The sequence below is a fragment of the Lathamus discolor genome, chromosome 4, assembly GCF_037157495.1.
Source record: "Lathamus discolor isolate bLatDis1 chromosome 4, bLatDis1.hap1, whole genome shotgun sequence".
Lineage (NCBI taxonomy): Eukaryota > Metazoa > Chordata > Aves > Psittaciformes > Psittacidae > Lathamus > Lathamus discolor.
The window spans coordinates 119,808,040-119,819,751 of record NC_088887.1 but is presented as its reverse complement, the minus strand read 5'-3'; the positions used below and the strand labels follow the sequence as shown (position 1 = coordinate 119,819,751).

Here is an 11,712-nt window from a genome sequence, read left to right as displayed (position 1 = left end):
AGCTCCATGGTTTCTGTAATGGATATCACGTTTTAGAGTTTCATCATTCCAGCAGATTTGTCTACCAGTAGTGTCCATGCTTTTGACTTCTGCTGGTCAAACAAAGCAGTGGTTTGAAGCAGGTATGAAGGAGGCTGAAGGGGGAACCTACCTCACCTTTCTTTATGGGCATGTGAACATGCTTGTTGGGACACAATATCCTGCTTTGATTGCATTCTGTTTTTTTCATTGACATTGTCCCCAAGGAGAACTGCCATTGTCTCTATGTCTTCCATCTGCAAGCTTTCAAACTCAGCCCAGAAGAGCAGTTTGCTTTAGTTTGCACTGCTCTGCCCTCTAAGCAGATCTGAAAGCAAAGCATTCATTACCCTTCAGAAAGAGGGGAAAATAAACTATTAAATGGCTTTACATCTTGGAAAACAAATAAGATGTAGATCTCGGATAAAAACCCATCACCACCACCACCAAACAGTAGTGTACATTTTCTGTTAGAGACTAAGCAAAATGTGTGCATGAAGGAGATGAATGACAATTTCACAGGCAATTGTAATCCTGGTGTTTCCACACATGCAAGCATTTGGTTTTGAAATCAAGGTTTCATGCCCTTTTTGTGAATATGATTATAAACCTTCCAGTATTAGAAGACAGATTAAGCATTAGGATGAAGGAACAGAATTATGGAAATTGTAGTTGATAAAATGTGACAAATCCAAAGTTTGCTGATAAATAGAAATGCTTATAAGGAAACTGCTCTCCATAGCTGATTAGTGTAAGTATTATACCACCTGGCAAGTCCAGAGAGATTTAAGCAATCATCTGTGTCCTCCAAGAACTTTATGGACCTGAAAGCATTTAGAGCGGCATCCTGATTAGAAAGAATGAGCCAGGTGCACGAGATATTGGGAATAAACAACTGATTAGGTCTACTAAAACCTGAAATGTTTTTAGAATCAGTCACAGGTTTTATTAATAATGCCAATAGGAAGAAGGGATCCTTACAGAAGGATCTGCAAGGTGAGTTATGTCACAACATGAAGAGCACTATAGTGCTATGTTTTCATTGGTCTTCTAACCTAGTGAAAGCTGCATGAGATGGTTTGGTACCTCAAAAGGGGATCCGCCAAAGCTGGCATTGTGAAGAGGGAGATGTCTGGGCCTATTAAGCACTGAACGAATATATAGATTAAATCCATTGCTCTCCTAAGGATTTAAATGTTTACTGTGGAGGCTGGGTCAGGCAGTACTCTTTTCCTGCCTCAGTAGACTGGAGCTGGTATCACCAGCAACCTGGACTATAGTCTTGTGCACCAAAGGGGCAATTTTCCCATCCTGACTACTAAACCAGTTTAACTTTAATAAAGTAGTTTCATATTTAATGAGGTGGAGAAGCATAAGCAAGGCTATAGCCTTCTGGAGAGGTGTCACCTGGAAAAGAAACAGTTCTTATTTACTGATGCAGCAAATTTGTAACTTATAACACACAGAGAGTTTCCCTCTTTAATGTGTATTTATGGCACCATCAAAGGGAAGCAGTCTATTAGAGAGTTTTGTAAAATTCTGCAGGTATGTTTTATACCAGTGGTAAGAACACTTGCATAGGAGGTGAAAAGTTTCAAATCCCTGAAGACAGATGGGGGTATTAAACACAGTCCTTCTTTAACTAGGCAGGTTTCCTTACTGCTGAGCTACTAAATAAGGAGAAAAATGACCTCTTCTTTCTGAAATTTCATTTTTATCTATATAATTTTTTCTAGGATCTGACTTCAAAACAAAGGGATGCTTTGGGGCTACACTGCAGGAGGCTGGGCTGGTTTCTGAAGACCAGGTAGGTGTCTGTGCCCAGACTGATGATATATAAACAGAAAAACTTCTCCACTATTGTTTAAACCTTTGAGTACTCTAAATCATTGCACCTCTCGATTTTATATGAAAGTTTCCTGCATGCTTGTGTCTTCACCTAAGCACAAGGGTTGTTTCCGGCTCTGGATCTGTTAGACACTTACCTAAGCCCCTTTGGAAAGTGAAGAGGCACATCACTGCCTAACAGCTGGATCCACTCAGTTTGTGTGGAAAGTCCCAAGCATCAATCAGCAAGAACAAGACCCTCCAGAATTGAAGTCAGTTTAAAAACCATACAGCTGCAACATGAGGAAAGGATAATCTCTTCTCCCCAACTCTTTTACAAATGGCCTATTATCTTGAACAGTTGCCTATGAGGTGAAAGGCTTGGAGATTTTATAGCACTCCTCAGCTGCAGTCTACAAGGGCAACCTAGTGCATAACTCATATTTAGGGGGATGATGTAGTGTTTTGTGCTAGCTTGTATCCTCTCATAAGGTAGAGCTTTTCATGTTTTCAGTGTATGCTTTTTATTACAGAAGATGCATAGCAGCTTTGCAATATGAGTAACATGCACAACAGCAACATGTCAATAAACAGGACACCATATCTTGTAATAAATTGCCTAAAAGGAATTTATACAGGAAAAAATTGTAACTCATGACACATTTCTAAAACAGCACATTCTGCATTTTAACTGGCATCTAATTGGACAAAGGAGTTATTTGTTGTGAATTTCTTTGCTCCTTTTAAAATGTGAATTGAAAGAATAAAATTTCATTCTGATTTCTGCTTTAGGTTCATAGAAATTAAGATTGAGAATTCAGTGTGACATTTTTATAGTTCTCATTAGATTTTGGGAAAAGCAAGTAACATCTGAAAACAAGCTTTCTTTAGTTGTCACTTTTTGCATTCTCTCTTGTGAAAGAAAATCCAGTTTGTGTAATTGTGAATGTCTTTACAAAGCACATAAAGCCAATGATAGGACTCTGCATGGTCCAGCTGGAAGGAGACTACAACAAGCGGTATAAATCCACACTGAAGCTCCTTAGAAAGTGATTCCTGCATGGAATTGTGGGTTAGAGATCATTTTTAGTAACTAAAATAAGAACAAGTGGTTAAGGAAAAGGTTAAGGTAAGGGAGTTTTGGTTAAGTATTTGTGCTTATAATGGTAATAAATAAATAGGAAATCTTTGTGCTGTTGCTGAAGTCTCCAAGTACCTAAAAAAAATAGTCTTTGACTAAGGCAAATCACAAGAGGAAAGAAGAAACTTGAAAATCTACTCATGTGAAAAGATCTTGAGAAGGCAACTCCATAGAGAAATTTGGAGGCTTACAGGAAAGGTGCCCACCATGGATCCTGCTGTTGAGCTGCATACTTATTCCATTCCTGCTGTTGTTAAAGACAAATATGTGATTAAATTCATTAAAGTCAGGCATCAGTCCCATTCCTACTTAACTACATGCTTATGGAAACACAGTGAAGTTGGAAAGAGATCATAAAATTGAATGAACTGTTCTTTTACTTCAATATGCACCAGGTCTATACTTAGAGGTCCCAGAGGGAAATCTTGTAGGTATCTCATCACTCTACCCTTATCATATTGAATGTAGTGTTTCACTTGTTCTACAGCTCTAGAGAAAACCCATCTTTCAGAGTCTACTCTTTACCCACTAGCTGTAATCCTTTACTTACAAATAAATAAATACATTTAAAAATAAATTATTGGAAAAAAAGAGTATTTGGCCTCTGTTTCAAACAGAGCTGTTTGAAAAAGCACATGATGGAAAGTGTATGACCACAAAAAATATTTACTAGAAGTATATTACATATGTTACTAATAAGTATGTAATAAGTAAGTATGTAATAAAAACTTATTTCAATGCTTGTAACAGCTCCTATGCAGATAGCTTTGGAGGTTCTGTTTACTTGCATTTGGGAAATCTTTATAAATGATGCATGGTTTTTACTGAGGCACTTTGTTTTTGTTCTTATATTTCATACTTATCCAAAAGAGCTGTTCTTTAAAAGAATCAAAACCTAGAGTTTTTTATACTTTCAGGGATTTGTCTCCTTGCTTGGTCAGTTTCGATGTGGAAGGGAGGTACCAATGGAGGAATTGTGATGGTTTGGGTTTTTCTTCTTTATTTTATTTTGATTTTTAGGAATATGAGCTGTTTTATTTCCTCTCAATGGGCCTGGATGGATGGTTGAGTCTTTGTGCCCTTGCCCCAACAATTTTTTGTTCTAAAGGCAGAGTGAACACAACAGCAGCAATCCATATAAAATTAAATGTCTGAGAAAAACAGGTAATCCGTTGTGTTTTGATTGAATGTGAGGGACTTTCTAAGAGGCTCTGGGCCAGGTCATCATCTGGTATAAATCCATTTAGCATTAACTTCGTTGGACTCACACCAGTTACTGACAGATGGAGATCCAAGCTATTTATACTTTTGCAGAGAGTGCGCTGTCTCTGGACAACAGCTATTTCAGCCCTGTGCTGGTAAGGGGCCTTGAACAGTAGGGTCAGGCCCCAGCTGGACTTCTGTATAGCAGATAGTATTTGTTTTGAAGTGAGTGCTCAGAACCCCAGGCCTCAGCATCAGTCAGATGGTGTAGCTCCTTCTCATTCACAGAGGTTAGACCCAGATGGATATCACGTTGCTGGAGTCAGTCTAACGTGATTTCTGTCTTCCTTTCAGTAGTGTCACTTGGATGGAAATCCAACCATTATGGTAATGAATAAAGCATTTTATTACCTTAGAGTTCTTTTCTATTTACAGGTCTATTCCTTTCAGATACTCATCTGAACAGCGCATCTGCTGTCAAATGCTGTTTTGTCCACTTCAGATCCTAAGAGAGAAAAAGAACATATATTATTGCTATTAGGCTGATAAGCAGCACCTTAACAGTTTTTTCTGCAGTTTCAATGAAAATTAATAAACTTGGTGTCATATTAGCTTAATTTTAAAGAAACACATAAAAAAAGTATTATCCTGGGTTATAAAACATACTGTGTAAGCAGGAATTACTATGGAGACATAACTAAATTAAAGGTAAAGCATATTAGGGAAGTGGTTGCAGCCCAGATAGTTCACAAAAGGCTTATGGGCTCTCTGGTTAATATTGTCCTCCATCATCACGTAAAGGAATTGTGTTGACTTTTAAAACAGCGGACTACAGATTAACAGGCAAATGACTAATTAACTTCATACCAGAGTCATAAATATTTTGTTGCTGCTCATTTCCTGGAGGTCTGTGTGTAAGCAGACATTTAGGCAGAATGTTCCTGAGAGACACCAGTGGGAAGGTGGTAATTTTGCATTTCCCCTGCTCTGGGCTGCTGCGGTGTCAAAGCCAGCTCCAGAGCCAGGCTATGATGACCTGGCTTGCTACATCCCTGAACCGCAGTGAAGTTCTTTGGGAGATCCTGCAGAGCAGGCTGCTCACAACAGACTTTTATCACATTTCTGTAGGGAAACTTTCCCTAAGCTTCTTTATGGCAATTAGACTAATTTTAAAGATGGGAGGAAAGATTCTGATCATTTGTAGGGAGCTTTGACATTACCTTTCAGTCCTGCATTTCACAGGGTGATTTTACAGTGAATTAAATGAGTTTTCTCAGCACACCATTGCAGCCTTGGCCAATTGACCCCACGCTGCAGGGAGCCCTACATTACTGCATGTTAGTGTTTCCTTTGAGTATAGAAGAAAAAAAACTAAACGTTGTTTATCTATTTGCAGTGGGATTTCAGGGCAAAAAGATCTGTGCCCATGTCTGAAAAGTAGCGGATACACTCTTATTCAAAGTTTCTAGGAAGATACTTGTGACAAACTGAAGTTCTACAGCTTTACAGACCCTCAGTCTAGGATAGCATCTTCATATCTTCTACTTCAAGGAATGAAGTTTTACTTGAGTGAAAAAGCAGTTGTCTTAGTGCTCTATGCCTGGAAGAGGCAAGAGTAACAGCAGATGACAGAAGAACCAGCTAGATGGGACTGGCAGAGGTGTGACTGTTTCAGCCACCAATGGCAAAACTGTGGCTCAGCCAGTAACACTGGTGAAGTGCACTACAGACCGCTTATGGGTCACTGATGGGATGTTCTGATGTGATCTGAAGTTCCAGGTTCATTTAAATGTATTAAGACCTACTGGACCCCCTCTTAATGCAAGTAGGCATCTCAAGACTACGTAAGAAAGAGGAATAAATTGTAGTTTGCATACATATCCAAGACACATAGCCCAGAAGGCATCCAGGAAGCTTGTCCTGTTGCCAAGCTGAGACCAACTTCCATGGCTGAAAAAAGTGAGCTAAAAGAACTAACCCAAAATTCCAAGCAAAGCAAAGTAAACTTTCTACTTGCACAACACCTCAGGCTTCAAACCTTCACATCCAAAGCTAGCAGCCCAGTGAGTCATGGGAAGTCATTTGCACTCATTCTGAGGAGAGACAGTGTCAAAACTTGGGTGACTGTCTGAATCAGTGTGTACTGATGACCTGTGTACCATCTTCAATTGATTTGAAGTTCTACTTAGGCTGGTCGTTTCTTTTTACTTAAACCTGCCCAAGACATCTCAGTGGGTATGAGCTACTCTCAATCCTTTCCGTGCATTACTTTCAAATAACTTCAAGTGACCAGGGAAAGGCTAAAAAACTCATCAGATATTGAGTCATGTTTCCTCATTGTATTTAGCAGATGATGGCTTACAGACTAAAATGCAGACACACTAACAACTCTTTTGCCTTTTTAAGTTGCTGAGAACTCTTAGCATGAGAAATCTGTTCTCTTTGCTTTTGTAAATCGATTTAAAGGATAAGGTTGATTCTGGGAGGTGATCTTCAAAGCTGTATTTGTGTTAGAGATGTAGAAACATTGTCTGACTTGTGTTAATATCTTATGCTCTTCTGGCTTGTCTCTGAGTTTAACAAACTGTTACGTTACAAAAACGTGTGTGCATTTTACCTTGTTCCTATGCTTGTCTGGGCCCTAGAGAAGATCAAGACAATATACATGCATGAAAATATAAGGGAAAAGTGTTACGTGGTGTGCTGGTTTTGGCTGGGATAGAGTTGTTTGTCTTCATAGCAGCCGGTACGGGGTCGGTTTGAATTTGTGCTGGAAACAGTGTTGATAATTCAGGATGTTTTAGCTATTGCTGAGCAGTGCTTATACTGAGCCAAAGCATTTTCTGCTCTTCACACCACCTCACCAGCGATTGGTCTGAGGGTGCACAAGGAGTTGGGATGGTACACAGATGGGACAGCTCACCCTAATCGACCACAGAGATATTCCAGACAATATGGTGTCATGCTCAACATGTAGAGATGGGGGAAGAGGAAGGAAGGAGGGACGTTCGGAGTGATGGTGTTTGTCTTCTCAAGTAACTGTTCTGTGTGATGGAGATGGCTGAACACCTGCCTGTGACAGAAAGTAGTGAATGAATTCCTTGTTTTGTTTTGCTGGTGTGTGCAGCTTCTGCACAAGTCTCCCCTGAAACAGCTAGCCTCCAATTTTGTTTCTGTAGGATGCATTTTAAAGTGAAGAGATTTGTGCTGAGAGGAAAGCTCATGATTTCTAGTTTTTTTATCTTTTAAAAGGCTTGTCAAGGGACACATTTTCCAGCCAAAATGATGCACAAATGCCATGAGGCTTGGTTTAGTCAGAACTGTTTTTACAGGTTACTTCTCTGCAACTTTTCAAATGAATTATTTAATGCAATATATTTTTTATGTAAACTGCCAACTACATAAAGAGGAAAATGTTGTGGTTTAAGTCCAGCCGTAACTCAGAACCACACAGCAGCTCTCTCACCTCCTTCTTCCCCCCCGACTCCCGGAGGGATAGGGAGGAGAATCGAAAGAATGTAACTCCCACAGGTTGAGATAAGACCAGTGCAGTAACTAAGGTATAACACAAATCACTGCTGCTACCACCCATGATAATAATGATAAGTGAAATAACGAGAGAAGAGAATACAACCACTCACCACCCACCAATCGATACCCAGCCCGACCCAAGCAGTGATCTAAAGCTTCCACGTAACTGCTCCCAGTTTATATAGTGGGCATGATGTGCTGTGCTATGGAATACCTCTTTCGCTAGTTTGGGTCTGGTGTCCTGTCTCTGCTTCCTCCCGGCTTCCCCTCCTCCTTGGCAGAGCACGAGGCTCAGAAAGTCCTTGGTCAGACTAAACATTACTGAGCAGCAACTGAAAACATCGGTGTTATCAGTGCTGTTCCCAGGCTGAAAGTCAAAACCACAGCACTGCACCAGCTACCAAGAAGGAGAAAAACTGACTGCTACTGCTGAACCCAGGACAGAAAAAAAAACCCTAAATGTGGGTCTGTTAAAAAAACATATACACAGGGCAAGAGAGAGTACAAAGTCAAAGCCAAAAACTTCTACTGGTGACACTTGTACTGTGCTGTGTTGTGTTAATGTCACCCATATGTTTCAGCAAAGCCTTTTCCTACCCAGCAATTTAAAATTCATTCATCAGGAAAATAAACACAAAACCCTGAGCTGTATAATTCATCATCCTGCTAGATTTTTGCCCGTGGAACATAACCCTGCCTTAAAGCTTTCCCAGCTTAATGAGCAATTTGTCTTGTGGGTCTAGTAACAGCTAAAATCTCCTCACGGTGATATGAATCTTGATGCATCAGTGGAAAAGATCAAAATATGGTGCCAGAGAACTGGAGAATACAATCAGAATATCTTTTGTAACATAATCTAAAATATATAAAGTTTTCTTATATGTGTTACCTTAGTTCACTGGATTTGGTAGCATCAAGCTGATCTCTTGGTATCAGCTTCTAGGTTTAGGAGTGAACAGCAGACTGGCTTTCAGGGTTTATATACAGGTAACACGCAGAATAAGACCTTACATAGAAATTAAGTTCTGCTTTACAGAAAAGTGTTTTGAATCTTTCTTCCCAGGCTGTGAACTAAATGCTGCTTTTAACTTCTATAGCAAATGAAAACTCAGGGAGGGGAAAAATTAATTGCTTTATTATATTCATAAAGGAACATGAAGAAGACTTAATTATCTGAAGAAGACTTAAACTGAAAGAAGGTAGATTTAAATTACATATTAAGAAGAAGCTCTTCCCTGTGAGGGTGCTGAGGCACTGGCACAGGGTGCCCAGAGAAGCTGTGGCTGCCCCAACCCTGGCAGTGCTCAAGGCCAGGTTGGACACAGGGGCTTGGAGCAACCTGCTCTAGTGGAAGGTGTCCCTGCCCATAGCAGAGGGATGGGGACCAGATGCTCTTTAAGGTCCCTTCCAACCGAAACCATTCTATGACTCATTCTATAATTCTGTGATTCATCTAAGTTGTCGGTCCTTCTTAGACATTTGAGGACAACTGACCCATCCAGTTGATCATTCTCATTGAGCTCCTCTACACGCTCTTTGGCTCAGTAACATTCTTCTGGAAAAGCAGTTCTCAAAAGGGCATATCAAGCTTAGGTAAAGTGTTACTACAATTGAGAAAGTAAAGGAATTACTTAACCCATAGGCAGAAGGAATAGGAAATTCAGCAGAAGCCTCAGGGGTAGCCTGACTCCATCTGGCCTACTTATCACCTTCATAATCCTGCCAGTTCCAGATGAGGTTTAGCAATAGCACACATTTAAAAGAAAAACAAGAAATAAAACCAATCTTCTAAATTAGTTCTTTGTTTCCATTTGGAGTTTAATCACATTTCTACATCCTTTTACAATCACCTTGTAAAATCATTGACTGCTCACTTCTTATTTTTAGTACATGCTGCTCTTAAAATCTGAGTCAGGGCTCTATATTAGAACACCCTATTCAGTAATAGCAGCGTAGATAATTCAGTTTTACATGGGAATAATTTAATCCTCATGCTACCTTTCTGTTTTTATTTATAACCAAAGAATTAATCACCTTTTGCCCTTCCTCTGAGGAGGCCTGAGAAGACTAAAAAGCCTGAAATCTCTACTGTGTAGAGAAATGTCTTACCAACTTCTTTTTACACAGTGATAAATATCACCATAGTCTTATGCTGCAGACCTTTCTCCTTCTTTTCCTTGCTGCAGTACCCAGAATCCCCCCAGTCCTGTTTGCACAACACACCAGTACAGACAAACTAAGCTGATTCTCCCATGCAGTTGTAAGATGCACCTCTGCTGTAAATAACAAGGGTGCTTATTTGCTCAGGGCTATTTCTTCCCATGAAGGTGCTGTGATTCCAGGCTGAGAGCTATTTGTTTACAGTTAAGATTTGTAAAGGGCAGCACTTTTCATTTCTTAATTTTCAAGGTATTATAAATACCAGGCTATGCAAATGTAGGACAAGAAGTTTGGCAGAAACAATAGCTCTTGGAAAACCTCATTAGGGTATTGCTGGGGACAAAGTAGAACTAGTCTTAACAATTCACTCTTGTTCAGAGGGCAATTCATAGCAGCAGTCTAGTTTTCAACCCAGAATGGTTTGGGTTGGAAAGGACCTTAACATTGTCTAGTTCCAAACCCTAGACCATAACCAGCTGTCCACCCCTCTTTTCCCCAGGACTGTATTGCATGGGAATCTTCTCGTTCCTCAAGAAGAACAAAAAAACCCTATGTTATTGATAAATCCAAACAAGAGCACAGGTCAGCCGGTCACTTTCCATAAAATGTCCCAACCCACTGACATAAGTGGAATGATAAACAGGGGGGAAGCTGCTGAAATTTCAGGAGTACGAGACTCGCTTTATAAACGTCTGTAAGTGATCTGGAACAGGATAGAATACTCTGTACTTTAGGAAAATGTGCCGGTTTCTTGCTGAAACTGCTGGGTTTTTTTTTTTTTGAAAACTTCCATTTTGATAAAGCGTCTTATCTTTCCTTTTTTGCTACCAGAATGCAAGGTATTTGGGATTGAAGTTTTAAATTGTCTATGTGCATTTCTGCAAACTTTTTCTCCTATTACATCCTCTTTCTTGTTGGTTGTAATCTGATGTTAGTAAGGTGTGACCACAGAATGAGCACTACATAAGGCAGAGGTATATGTTTCTGTTTGTCCAAATCTACATTTCACTCTGTCGTCCCTGGGTCTCTCCTTTTTGATTTCCACTTACTCTGCCAACATTTGCTGTTCACATCTCTGTTTTCCTATGCTGGTCCCAACCTGTTTGTATTCGTCAATGAAGCTGACTTTCCCTTGTCTTCTGTAGTCAGTCTTCATATTGAATTGCCTCTGTTGTGCTTTTAAGAGGTTAGATATGTATATGAATTTTCAGGATAACTAAAAACAACTGGAGATCTGTATACATAAAATTCTGAGATGAGGGTGCATTTTGGGAGCATTTGCCTACTTCCATTTTTAACTCTGAAGGGTTTATTTTTCCAGCTTATGAGCTCTTGAAGTTAATATCTTTTTACAGAGCTTTACTCCAAGTGGTCTGAGGTTAATCATACTGATTATTGATACCCATTTGATTAGCCCTATGATGTACATCTGACTTTCTTCACTGAGTGTCTGTCCAAACAGACTCAGTTATTACGACTCAGCTCTCCATTGCTTGGCCTGCATCTGGTAGAAGCAGTGGAGTCATCTGCCTTTTTCCTCCTTAAATTTTGATGAATTATAATGTCTTACACTTATTATGGGCAAAATGAATGATGGTGGTTTTCATTTAGGCAGTTAACTATCGGGTTTTTTAATGAACATATGCAGAATCATGAAAGATAATCAATATCTGAACACACTCTGGGCTGATCAGATATCATTGACTTATCAGTAATTGTAAGTAAGAGCATGTGGCTCTGACTCAAAACTTTATGTTACTGATTTCAGAGCAAATACTAGTGGAACATTCAACAAACTTAATCCAACAGGCAACAAAGTCCCCAGCAAAGAC

General features: G+C 39.6%; 1 long non-coding RNA gene across 1 annotated transcript; it reads left to right on the top strand.

Annotated features, from left to right (window-relative positions):
• Positions 1-978: 978 nt before the first annotated feature.
• Positions 979-6,282, top strand: LOC136012841 (uncharacterized). The gene is made up of 3 exons (XR_010611988.1): positions 979-1,014; positions 1,755-1,825; positions 5,586-6,282. It is a non-coding gene; the product is annotated as an uncharacterized LOC136012841 (long non-coding RNA).
• The last annotated feature ends 5,430 nt before the right edge of the window (positions 6,283-11,712 follow it).